This window comes from Nyctibius grandis, chromosome 27, assembly GCF_013368605.1.
Source record: "Nyctibius grandis isolate bNycGra1 chromosome 27, bNycGra1.pri, whole genome shotgun sequence".
In the NCBI taxonomy this organism is placed as follows: Eukaryota; Metazoa; Chordata; class Aves; order Nyctibiiformes; family Nyctibiidae; genus Nyctibius; species Nyctibius grandis.
The window spans coordinates 3,850,386-3,863,120 of NC_090684.1; the positions used below are offsets into that span (position 1 = coordinate 3,850,386).

General features: G+C 60.6%; 1 protein-coding gene across 2 annotated transcripts in view; it reads right to left on the reverse strand.

Moving 5' to 3' along the window:
- The window catches only part of GRM4 (glutamate metabotropic receptor 4), a 58,780-nt gene extending 47,090 nt beyond the window's left edge, over window positions 1–11,690 (reverse strand). Inside the window, exon 1 of one of the 2 annotated variants that reach the window (XM_068419289.1) lies at window positions 11,643–11,690. The gene's annotated coding sequence lies outside the window, so the exon portion shown is untranslated. Of the gene's footprint in view, window positions 1–1,295; window positions 1,358–11,642 lie in introns of those variants that run through there. The other variant, XM_068419290.1, reaches the window with a different exon arrangement.
- Between the last annotated feature and the right edge of the window lie 1,045 nt (window positions 11,691–12,735).

Genomic DNA, 12,735 nt, shown 5'->3' on the forward strand with positions numbered 1-12,735 from the left:
CCCCCCAGCCAGAGCCTTGCCCAGCGTGTCCCCCTGCACCCCGCTGCCGCGGTGCGGATAAATCCCTGCTCACACAGAGCAAAGGGAGGGAAGGGAATGAGCTTTTTTTTTCTTTTGGCACTTCTCTTGGCATTTTCCCGAGCTCCTCGCTGCATTCAACAGATCGGCTCAGCTCCCTCCCTCCCCGGGCGAGCGGCCAGTGCCGGTGAGCTCCCCCGGTCACCCCGTGCCATCCCCCTGTAGAGCCCCGAGCCACAGGTCACCCAGCAGCGGTGACGGCAACGATTCACTCCGCAGCCTCTCCACCGCAGCCACCGCTGAAGGCAACGGGCATCCCCCCCAAACCCAAAGCAGCCCACAGAAAAATAACCTGGCTGGCAGAGCACGGCAAACTCATCACACCAGGAGGAAGAAGAGGAGGAGGAGGAGGGTGGCGGGGCTGCACCCAGGCAAGAGGTGGGAGAGTTCTCCGTTTTTTCCCCCACAGCTGCCAACTTCCCAGCGGCTCCCAAAGCCACACGGATCCGCTCTCCCAAAAAGCACCGAGGAGCGGGGGAACGCTCCGGAGAGGAAAACAACCCGGGGAGCGTGTGTGTGCCCAGGGAGCGGGGCTCCCTGCCCCGAACCGGGGCTGCCTCCACGGCGCTGGGGAAGGCTCCTACCCCCCAAAGCCCCCCCAAGCTCGAAGGGGCAGCCCCTTCCCCACCGACCTGGGCAAAGCAGCGGCTGGCTCTCCCCCTGCCCTGCCCTGCGGCGGGCTCTGCGGGCCCTGCCCGCTGCGGCGAGGCGAGGGCAGCCACCCGCCACCCACCCCAGCCCCTGCCCGCTGCCCCCTGCCCCAAACCCCTGCCCACCCCCCTCCAGCCGGACGAGCCCCCCTCCAGCTCCTCGCTCCGGGGCGATGGGCACCTCTGGGGACAAAGGTAGCAGGCTTGGGGACAGTGGGAAGGGGGTGTCCCCCCGTGTCCCCCACGACGGGGTGCGGGCGGTGCTGCGGGGGGGGGGGGGCGAGGGGCAGCGCTCCGCATCCCCACAACTGCAAATAATGGGATGGATGGGAGGGTGGGGGGGACGGGCTGGGGCTCGGGGGGGCTCCTTGCTGCAGCCCCCGCTGTCGCAGCCCCCCCCCAAAAAAAAACAAAAATAAAAAGGAAAAGCGGAAAATTTGCTGGAGCGGGAGGTGGGGGGAGCAGCGGGGCTGCGGGGAGGAGGAGGAGGGGGCACCCCAGCCCCGCCGGGAAGCTCTGGGGGGCCCGGGGATGCTCCGCGCCCCTCCCGCACCGCCCCGCACTTACCCGCGGGCAGCGCGAACTCTGCGGCGCCGCCGACCCGGTCTCCAGCCGCTGCCCGGTGCCGGGGTTGGGGGGGGGGGGGGGGGCACGGGCACCCCGGGGGGGGCCCTGCGGCTCGCGGCGGGGGCAGCCCGCGGCCCCCCCCAGCCCCGGCCCGGGGAGCCGAGCGAGCCGCAGCCGGGCGGGACCCGCCGCGCTCCGAGCACCGCAGCCGCGACGGGGAGGAGGAGGAGGAGGAGGGGGAGGGGGGGGAGGAGGAAGAGGAGGGGGAGGAGGGCCGGGGCTGGGGAAGTTTTGCATGAAGAGGCGCTGGAAGCCCGCCGCGGCTCTGCCAGCCTTTTAAAGCACCAGCGCAGCGCGGCGGGGGGACCCCCGCACTCCCCCTGGCTGCCCCCCGGCAGCCCCGCAAGCCCCCTCCGCCCAGCAGCGCCGGGCACGAAGGGCTGCAAAAGCCCCAGCTGGCAGGAGGAGGGGTGGACCTGGCCCCTCTCATGCCCTGCTGTCCCCAGAACCTCTCCCCTCCTGCCCCTTCGAGACGTATTTTGCTTGGACTTGGCCTTTCGTCTATCCCTGCCCATCACCTACAGCCCATCATCGCAGCCACAAACGCAGCAGCAGGACTGACAGACACCTGCACCTCCAGACCCCGCGGGGCTAAAGAGCTTCCCGCAGGTCACGTCCTCGAATTTCAGCATTTGCAGAAGCGAAGGCCCACGGCAGCTCCCACGGGTGCGAACGCACCTTTGCCAAGCCCTGCAAGACCCTGCAAGGAGCATGGTGCATGGCGTGGGCACAGGGAGGGTGCCCTGCACCAGGCTGCTGAGAGGCTCCGGCTCCCGCTGCATGCACCAACAGCCATCCCCAAATTTCCCCTCCCCAAGGTGGGACCAGCTCCACGGGGCAGCAGCAAAGGAGGAGGCTCTCACCCAAGCCACGTCACCCCAAACCATTGCCCTTCTCTTCAGCCTCCCATAAAACGATGCGAACATCCCGCTCCACACACGTGCCCATGGAGCACAGCTCATGCATCGTCTCCTTTTGCCATCAAACCACCCTCCCAGGCCCTGACGGCGCCGAGGAACCCGTCGTGGTTTGTCGATTCATTAATCCAGAGAAAACACGGCCCCCTAGTAATGGCCATTGACACATTAACTGCTCCGATCCATCATGGTAATGACTGGGAGATAATCGGTCACTGGAGCGATTAGGGAGCACACCTGCCTGCGCGCCAGGGCTGCGAGAGCACCCAGCCCACGCAGGGACCCCGGGGTGGGGGGACCTGGCTGCGGGGAGAGCTCTCTGCAGCCCCACCTGCCCCTCCAAACACCAAAAAACAAAGCACAGCCCTTCCAACACGCGTTTCCAGCCTCAGCTTCCCTACGGATTGATTTGTGTACAGCAAAATCCCAGCGCCGGTGCGGGGTCAGCCAGGTCCTGGGCAGGAAGGGTGCTGTGAAGGGCTCAGCCCTGTCGCCCAGACCCTGTTCAGGAGGCTGGAGATGAGCTGGTTTTCCAGAAGCACTCAGGACCACCCGGCTCCCAGCACGATGCCCTGGCCGGGCTTTGGAAGGAGCTACGTGCTCTCCAGCGAGATGCACTCGTCTGAAAAGCTGGCGAGCCGCCCTCGTGCCATTAAAACAAGAGGCAATATTCCTGCGGACTCGGATGCTCACGGGATCGTGCCCGGAGCGCTGTCTCCTGCGGAGAGACCAGGCTGTTGCAGTGATTTCACTTACAGCGAAAGCTGGAGCAGTTCTCATTGTTATTCTGCTCTGGTGCAGGGGAGGGCAGCCCCGGGAGGGGAACGGCCCCATCCAGCCCCCCATGCGTGCACAAGCACGGTGCAACCCTCATCCACGCCAGCACCGATGCCACCTCCCCAGGAATCGAAGCAAAAGGACCTCTGCGTGGTGGCTGATGGGGAGGGGACACAAGGATGGATGACGGTGACAGCTCTTAGCTGTGCTTTGCCCCACCAGCAGCAACCTCCTGTCCCCAAGCAGGGCTCCAGGGCAGCGGCTTTCACCCGGTGTCCGCCTGTCCTGGGGGTCTGTGAGTCATTTCCAAAAGGCTCTGGGGTGGGCGAGGACTCACCCAGGCCCTTCTGCGCAGGGAGCAGAGCAGCCGTGGGGGACAGGGGGTCCAAACGTCAAGGAGCCACGTTGTCCCCACCACAGGCAGCAGCTCAAACACTGCAACAGGGTTGGGAGAGCCTCACCGGACCCAACCAAGGACCTACATCTGGGATCACCTGGCGACCCGAGGGGGCTATTTGGACCGGTATGATGCAGGGCAGAGAGCCATGGGCAGGAGGGGGGTTTGTGCCCATTGGTGCCACCGAGCTCCTGGGAGGAGAGGAGCCCCCCGCCTGCCCCAAGCCCAAAAGAGCCTCAGGGCACACCAGAGGCAACAGCCAGTGCTCCACGCTCTTGGGTCACACACAAGCCAGGGCTGAGGGGGCTCCAGCCACTGCAGGATAAGCCGGGCACAAATCCCTTCACCAAAAGCAGCTCTCAGAAGCACCCTGAGGTCAAGCTCTCTGCTCCAGGTCAGGTCAAGCCCAAGGCTCCCAAGTGATTTCTAAAACACGTGCTCTGCCTTCAAGGAGGCATCCCACTCCCAGCCTGGGGTCTCGCAGCACTGGGACAGGGCTGTGCCCCCAGGCACCAGACCAGCCTGCTCTGCTTTGCCCAGGTCCCAAGGAATCGCTGGGGGAAGGTGTCCATGCTAAATGATGCAGAAGTTTGGGCTGAAGCATCACCTGGATTGCTCTGGCAGCCTGCTCACCCAGGGATGCTTGGTGCTCGCTGCTCCCCTGGCTCTGATGGAAAATAATCATCATCCAACCCCTGCACCCAGTCCTGGGGACCAGGGATTTGGGGGCTGCTCTTGCCACTGTGGCTGGAGCTGACAGTGTCTCTCTTCCTTTCTCCTGGCCTCATGGACCACACATCTCCCCTCCTCAGGCACCTCTCCCTGCCATCAGCCAAAACATCATCAGCGCTCACGTCACCACCGAGAACATCAAAACGCAACTAACATTTGGAAACTCAGCTCAGGCCGATGCTGCTGAGCTTCCCCTGGCACAACGGGAAAGGCCACACCATGGTGGCTGAGCAGGACGGGCAGGAGGGCACAGGGATGGACGGAGATGCCCCTGCGGTATCGGGGAAGCAGCCCGTGCGTGGGGTTACCCCAAGAGCGGTTCAGCACATCCCTCACAGGTCACTGCTGCTGTGGCCAAGCACATGGGTCAAAAGATGATCAAATCCTCCAGGAGAGTTCAATGCCATCAGCAAATGGATGCGGTACTGTCCTCGGCAGGATCGATACGGCTTCATCAGGCTCCAAGCAAGAGGAACTGAACAAGTCGCTGCCTCTCCCGTCCCGGAGGCAGGGTTGGAGGGGTACGTCCCCGAGCCAGTTCCCAGCCCCCTGTCGCCATCTATCCAGGGACTGCAGAGTGCTCCAGCAGCTCCAGGGCCACCAGCAGCCTTTTCCCAAACCCTCCTCGGGGCAGGAGGCTCTGGAGTGCCCTGAGCCTGCTCAGTCCCCCAGCACCCTGGCCCCTCTCCAGCCAGGAGGGTCACCATGTCCACTGCTAAAGTCACCCAGCACCCCCAGGAAGACACACTGCTTGCAATTTTTATTCTTTTTTTTTTTTTTTTTTAAATAGGAAACCTGAAATTTTTAAATAGGAAACATGAAACCGCATCTTATGGACTGGACTCTCTGGCTTGGCTCTGCAGAAGGGCTTTGAATAATTTATGGCCAAGCCACCACCTCCTCCTCCTTCCTCTTCACAGGTCACTCACATCAGAGACACAGGCAGAGGAACCACACTCGGCCCTTTTTATCTGTGGGTTGCATTTCCATTGCCTGCAATCGGCTTGGGTATGGATTTAATTCCCTCCTGGATAGAAGGGTGGGGAAAATAAATCTTTAATTCAAAGTGAAATATTAATAGAACTGTAATTAGCTGTAATATCTACACAATTAAAAAGCAGGAGTCTCAGGAAGAGCTATTTTCATGTGTATTTAAAGAAAAAAAATAAGTTTGCAGGGTAAGGGGGGGAGCTGAGGATGTTTTTCTGGTGTTCCACTTGTCCAGGGGAGAAATGTGGCTGGGAGGAGCAGCAGTGGAGGGACACGGGCTCCGGCAGGTCAAGGGCTCCTGCTCGGTGCTGGTGACGCAGGAGGAAGCAAAAGGCCAGTTTGCAAGAAAAGAAAAGAGGAGGAGAAGGATTAAAGAGGGAAAAATTGACACTTTTGTCCTGCTCCTTGGGGGTTTTTTGCAGCCAAGGGAAGGTTTTCACTGACGTCAGGCAGAGAAGAGCTTCAGCAAGAGGATGGGGAATGGGAAAAGTCTCTGCTGGGAGTTTCTAGGGTGTTTCGGGCTGGGTACGGAGCGGGGTGACCCAGGCTCAGCCCCCCACAGCTGTTTGCCAGCAGAAATTGCACAAGTTGCTTGCAAAAAGCCGCTGAGCTTTCCTGCGCTGGGCAATTAGAGCTGGAGATGGGATTTACTGAAGGAAAAAGGAATAAACAAATTGCAAAATAAAACCAAGCGACAAAATAATTCAGCTTGCCCAAAAATAACAGGCCTAAGGTAAAAAAAAAAACAACCAAGCTTGGATTTCTTTCCAGAAGAAAGAGACTCCTACACACAAACAGCACATGAATATGGGTAATAGATATGGATATTTCAGAGAGCGAAAATGGTACTGACTGCGCTCTTATTGGATCAACATTCACACATCGAGTCCATGTTTCTCTCGAGGAGCGAGGATAATGGGATGCCGAATGTCAGACCATTTTAAATACACATAAAACTCATTATACGCTTCATGACTAACCAGATTTCGATGGAAAGAGTCGCATTTTAAAGAAATGGCGGGGGAAAAAAACAGCCTGTCCGGGCTGGCGGTGAGGAATTAGCAATAAAAGAGGGATGATTCGGCTGCAGGCTGTGAGCAGTGACAACTCCTCCTCCTCGTGAGGAAGGCTGCTGTGGCCATACCAGCTCCCTGGCAGCCCCCTTGATCGCCCCTTGCCCACCTTGGGGGCTGCCAAGCCCCCGCCAGTGGCTTCCCTGCAGCCCGGAGTCCTGCCCGCATCCCAGACAGCTGGTGTGGGACCCCCAGCAAAACCCTGGGTGAGGCCAAGCAGCCAGACCCCACCGGGTGTCTTTGCTGGAGGCCCCCGAGGGCTTGTGGGCTTCTCCAAAAGACACCCCCCATGCCAGCACCGAGAGGATGGAGCAAGCGCTGGGTCCCCAGGTGGAGCACCGCTGCTTCATGGCAAAGCCCATCCCTGGCCAAACCTCCAGCTGCAATGGCAGAGCCTCTCGTCAGGGATTTATTCGTGTCTCCTGAGTGTATCCAGCCTAAAATTCCCCCTTTGTACCTCTCTCCCTCCGTGTTTCAGGAGGACAAAGGACTCCTGCCTGGCTCTCGCTGCTCCGAGCCCGGACTCGGGCAGCACCAGCGCTCTTCTCCTCTGCAACACTTCCACCTAACGGCAAGAGCGCCGGCAAGGAGACAGCCCTCGGCACCAGGGCCACCCACCCCAGGGCCCCCAGCACCCACACCGCACCCCCAGGCACCGAGCAGAGGCCGGCACAGCTCGGTGCACTGATGGATCCAGCCAGGCTCAGACCTCAGTCAAGGAAAAGCTGCCGGCTTTGCCCCCAGGACCGACCTTGTGAGCAGGTACTGGAGGCTCTGTGTAACTGGGGTGAATTGGTCCCATCCCAGTTAGAAGCTGTTGCTTATAAATGAGGATGAAAAGCAGCCGTTGCCTGATTGACCGCGGCTCCCTCGAGTCCGAGCTGCCAACCCCAGTGCTCAGCAGCTGGGCTGGTGGCAGAAAAAGCACCGAGTTACTTTATCCACTACCAGCGTGGGACAGGATGGGACATCCCCAGACAGAAAGCGTTGGAGTTGTCCACGGACACACACGCAAACGCTTTGACAAAACAAGACGATTTAATTTTTTTCCCCCCTCCCTACCAGGATCCACAGCCGAGCGAGATGCCAGACCTCACCCAGAGGTAAAGAAACCTGCAAACCAGACCCAATCCTCCTCCCCTCCCAAGCTGCTCCCACCCTCCTGAGAAAGCTGGTGGGGAAAAGAAAGGAAAAGGGAGAAGTTTCTCATCCCACGAGCAGGATCCAGCCCCAGCACAAAGCATTGTCAGTGCTTCTCCGGCTAATGCCAAGCGGCAGCAAACACCCTGCAGCACCTTCCTGCTCTCGCCTCCCGCTGACATCCAGCCGTCCCTCCTCAACACTAAAAACGCTTTAAATAGTCCTTAAAAATGCAATAGCCGTGACAGATGCCATGGTTCTGGAGGAGTCGCTGTGCTGGGGCTCACGTGGTGCAGGCCCAGGGCCGCGGCTGAGCAGCGAGGAGTTATTTTGGGCAAGCAATTACTCCGGATTTTGGGACTAAACAATACAGAAGCATGAAGAGCCGAGGCACAACCTTACACTGGAAATCTCTCATTATGCACCTTCAGCACCTCTTTTTTTGCTGGCGCTCTGGAGAGTGCAGGACTTTTACCCCTGAACTGGCGCAGAGACGGCTCAAACCCATCACACCCGTGCTCACATCACCCTGCAGGACCATGGGTTTGGGGATGCTGAAGCCGCTGTCCTGTTGCTGCAGTGAAGACCCTCGGCCACAGCAAAGACCCACGGCCAACGAGGGTGGTTAAGCCCTGGAGGGATGCAGGGCAGGACCCAAGACATGGAGCTGCCTAACAAGACGGCAGCGCTGGTGTCATTAGCACCACCATGTATTTTATTTAAATATTATTATTTTATTTAAATATTGCATGAAGCAGAAGCCACTTCCACCGGCATTTGAATGGGGCTGGGGGCAATGAGTGGGGGCTTTTATTCCCATTCTATTTTTAAAGCATCATCCAGCAGCAAGAGCCTGGCACCGTGCAGAAGTCACCCCCCCATGTAGCCTCAGAGGTGCTGGGGGTCCCGGCGGTGCAGCCCCGCTCCCCTGGACCGACATCCCTTTCCTTCCCCCCAATTTTCTCTTTAAAGCCAGAGATGTCTCCCTGTCCCCAGTGCAACATCCCAGGGACATGGCCCCATCCCCCAACCCCAGCATGGGGGGAGTTCCCAAGGAAAGGGGGGCAGACAGCTCTATCTGCATTTCCATTTGGATGCAGGAAGGGTTTTTTCCACCCGCAGGGCTCATGGGCAGCTGGAAATGCTTGCTTTAGAGGGGAAAAGAAAAGGGAGAAAAAGAAAAAGGAAGGAGAGAGCACATTTGGTGGTAAAATTAACTGTGATGGCCAGACAGCACATCCTCCCTCTGCACCAACAGCAGAGTTAGAGGAAAATCTTTAACTAACACAGAAGCCACTGATGGTGCTGAGGGTCCCCTCGTCCTTCCTGGATGGCTGTGCTGGAGCAGAGCAGCAGGGACACAGGACAGGGCTGACCAGAGAGCAGCACATCACCAGCTCCCAGCCAGAAACAGCCCCCGAGCCATCCGGGAGGGACCAGTGCTGGAAAGCCATGGGATACTGGATGGGCTTAGTGCTGAGCATCAGCATCTCGAGCACCCAGCCAGGCACGAGGATACGCAGGAGATGGGGGAACGCAAGGAGGAGAGCATGGAGCAGACCAGCGAGGCTGCCGTTGCCTTGCTGCTCCCCTCCAAGCGCCTGGGGAGGCCACGATACCCCTCTCAAAGGCCTCCAAGCCCAGGCTCTCATCCCAACCCCATATAAAAATTGCCCCATTCACTGCACATGCACCAACCTGCTCTGCTGGAAAGCAAAGTGCCCCAAATTGGGGTGGATGTACACCAAGGGCTCCTCCAGCACCCCTGCCTGCTCCTGAACCCTGGGCAAGCAAAGCCCCACGGCGCCAGGGCAGCCTCCACCACAGAGCCGACCCCATCGCAATAACACCCGTCTTCTCCTCCCAACTTTTCCATAATTCATGCAACAACCTCCTGAAAGAAATATCCTCCTCAGGCATAAAATATTCATGGCCTCATACTTTGCAAGGAAACACTGTCTTCCTTGGAGCGCAACCAAACAGCCAAGGCTGGCACGGATTTGCCTTTGCAAGAGTAATTATGTTCCTCATCGATCAGGTGGGGCAACAAGAGGGGCTGAGCCAGGAAGGACCCCCCTGGACAGTATCAGTGTCCCCTCCCATGCAAGAAAGCAGCTTTTGGAGAAGACATAAAAGGGCTTGGGAAGAAATGGGATGGATGCTGCACCATGAAGTGCCATCCCAAGAGATTCCCCATCCTCATGGCTGCATCTCCTCGCACCAGCAAAGCCACCCTAGAAGGGACCATCTCCCCCAGCATCGCCCCAGATCCGACCCAGCCCCATCCCAGTCATGTCCACGGCCCCTCGCACACACGCAGCCCCACGTGCCTGTAATTACACGCCTGTGGATGGGGTCCTCTCACCACCACCGCTGAGGGACAAGCCCATGGTCAAGCAGGGCCAAGCAGCAGCAAGTGTTTAATTACTCCCATCCTGTCCGGTGCAATGTGCACTTTAATGAAATCTGTCCCAGATTTCACAGTTCCTCACACCATAAGCCAGTTAAAAAAAAAAAGCCCATGCCACCAAGCCTGCCCTCAGCAGCCAAACCTCCTCCTGAGCTCCCAGGGCAGGTGCTCCAGCCATGCCAGGGTGGCACAGGTCCCTGCACCCCAGGCCAGGGGTCCCGGGGGGGATTCTCTCATGCGCTGGCCATAGCAAGGTCCAGCAAAACCCCCGTCCCCTGGGACAAGGCGGGGGATGAAGGTGGGTGCATCGTTTGGCTCCAAGGGTGCTCGGTGGTGGGGAAGGAGAGGAGGGGGCTGTGGGGTGCCAGGGGAGAGGGCACCCCAGCACCAGGGGACGGGATTTACAACAAGGTTGGTTATCACTGAGGAAAAAAAAAATCATCGGGAAAAATCTGTGCTGCGAGAATCAAAAGCCGGGCTTGGCCAGGGCTGGGAGCACCACCAGCCCCCCGGGACCCCCAGCCGGGCCCGCAGGCTGCCACACGCCCCAGCCCACGCTCTCCCCAGCAGCGCTCCGGTTCCAAATCTGGATTCAGCATCTCCCATGCCCAGAGTTGCAGCAAAAGGCACCAGTGCCTTCCTGTGGCAGCCACCCTCACTGCAGCCGGGCAGCGGGACGGATCCAGCCACAGGGAAACACAAGCCACATCCTAAACCCCCTCCCAGGAGCCTTCCCTCAATCCTCAAGAGAGAGCCCCCCTGGCAGCCCATGCACCCCAAGCTCTCCCCCCAAGGGTGCTGTGCAGCAGGGACCCTCCAGGCAGCCATTAATTCATCCTTCTATTTAAGGGTGATCCGTGGGTGCTGGCCGATGGTGGGCTGGTTCAGGGGTGTTTTCCCTCTGCAGGGACCCTGGGGCCTCTCATCGACAGTGCTGCTGTCCTCCCCCAGCTCCGAGTCACGCCGAGCCGCCCCCAGCCCGCGCCGTCGTGATGCTCCCCTCCTAGGGGAGACACGCGTGCGTCTCCTCGGGCTTCAGCACCCACATACTCATTAGCAGTTGCTAAGCGAGCAATTAATCAGCCCCCTGAGCCGGCTGGGAAGGTGGGTGACAGCCTTGCAAACTCCCACCGAGCTGCTCTCGTGATGGATGGACGGGGACTGGAGCACACAAGAAGTCTCCTGCCCCCCCCCGCAATGAAGCCACAAAGGCTGCAGGCGCCCTGGGGGACCCCTGTCCTGGGCAGGGGCCATGGGGTAACCGCAGCCCACTGCCCCCCCCCGTGGGTTTGGGGGCTTGAAGGGGGTGGGATGCTCAGCCCCATGGTGGCTTCCAGCCTGGTGGAAGCCCCCCAGCCCCTCACCCCTTCCCTTCGTGACCCCCCAGCTCCCCTGCCAGTGTGTCTGTGCCATTTGAAATGTGACCCCCCTGGCAGCGCTGGGGCCAGGCGCCACGTAACCGGAGCTGGGAACGACCAGTGACCACCCGGCCCGTTATAGCCGGCCCTAATCCTCTGGCCGGGCTGGATGTCACGTCCCCCCCTGGGATGGGTGAGACATATCACAGGGTCAGGGACACACCATGTGCCTGGGTGTCCCCTGCTAGGGACAAACACGCTGCCCATGGGGTCCTTGGGAGACAAAGCAGCCTGTGGAGGGCTCAGCCCCACAGCCAGGGTCACCAGCATCCCCCTGTCTGTCCCCTCCCCAGGGGACCAAGCAAGCCCCCATGGGGACCACCACAGGCAGCTGCCTGCTGGGAGAGGCAGGGGCGTATTTCAGCCCTGCCCAGCTCTGCTTGACCCCGAGCCCACCCCATCCTGCTCCCCAGCGAGGGATGCTGAGACTCACCATGGGACAGGCAGGTCCTGCCTGTGAGCAGGGGAAGGATACAGAGCCACGAAGGGCATGGTGGAGGGCGAGGACTAGCCAGGGCCACTCCTGCCCACGCTGCCTTTAAGGGGCAGGGACCAGGTGCTGGCACAGCCCCACTTCACACCTCCGCGGGCTCCCAGCTGCTCTCAATCCGCTGCTCCCACAGCCCCAGCCCCAAGGTGGGTGCAGCCAGCCTGTCTGGAAGGTGCCCGGCAGCACCCACGCGTGGGCTGGGATGAGCACCAGGACACCCGGGTCCCTCTCTAGCCGCAGTGCGATCAGCCCTTCGTGTGCCTCAGTTTCCCCTCGCCGCGTCCCCCCGCCCCACAGCCCCACTGCGATGCCCCCTTTGCTCCGGCTGCAGGGAGGATGCAGCCCTCGGGTGACCCCGACCCCACGGGGAAGGAGGGCCCTGGGGAAGGGGCTTTTCCCCCCCCGAACCCCCTCCCGGCTGCCGCCAGGGCTGTCCCCGTTAGATGGCAGCAGGGAACCGCGGTGTCACCGCCGGGCTGGCACCGCACGCCGGCCCCGGCGTGCTGGTGGGGACGCCTGGATCGGGCCCCCGCAGCCCTCCCCTCCGGGGGGACGGCGCCGCATCCTGCCCGCTGGCCCCGGGGCCACCAGCTCCATGGGCACCCACGTTTTCCTTCCACCAGAAAACAGTTTTCCAGCCCAAAAAACCTCCCTTTGGCAAGGTGGGAGCGTGTTCCCCCCAGGAAAACCTGCAGGTCACATCTCCGGACACACCGTCCCACCCAGCCCTGCGTCTCAGACCACTTATTGACCCCTAAGGTGCTGCACCCACTGCCTGCCATCACCCATCTCCCTCGACGCCCATTAATTAAACACCCCAGCCCACGGAGAGGGACACGTGTCACAGCATCCGCAGCAGTGAGCAGGGCTGCTCCTGCTCCCAGCTCCCTCCTTTACACCAGCAACCGGTTTGGCCCCGTCATCCATCCCGTCACCTCCAGCATGGCCTCCCTGTCCCCTTTCCCTGCCTCTGTGGTCACCCTGGGCCCCCGCACGCCTCCGGAGCGGGGGACGCTTCCAGCACCTGAGTCACGCG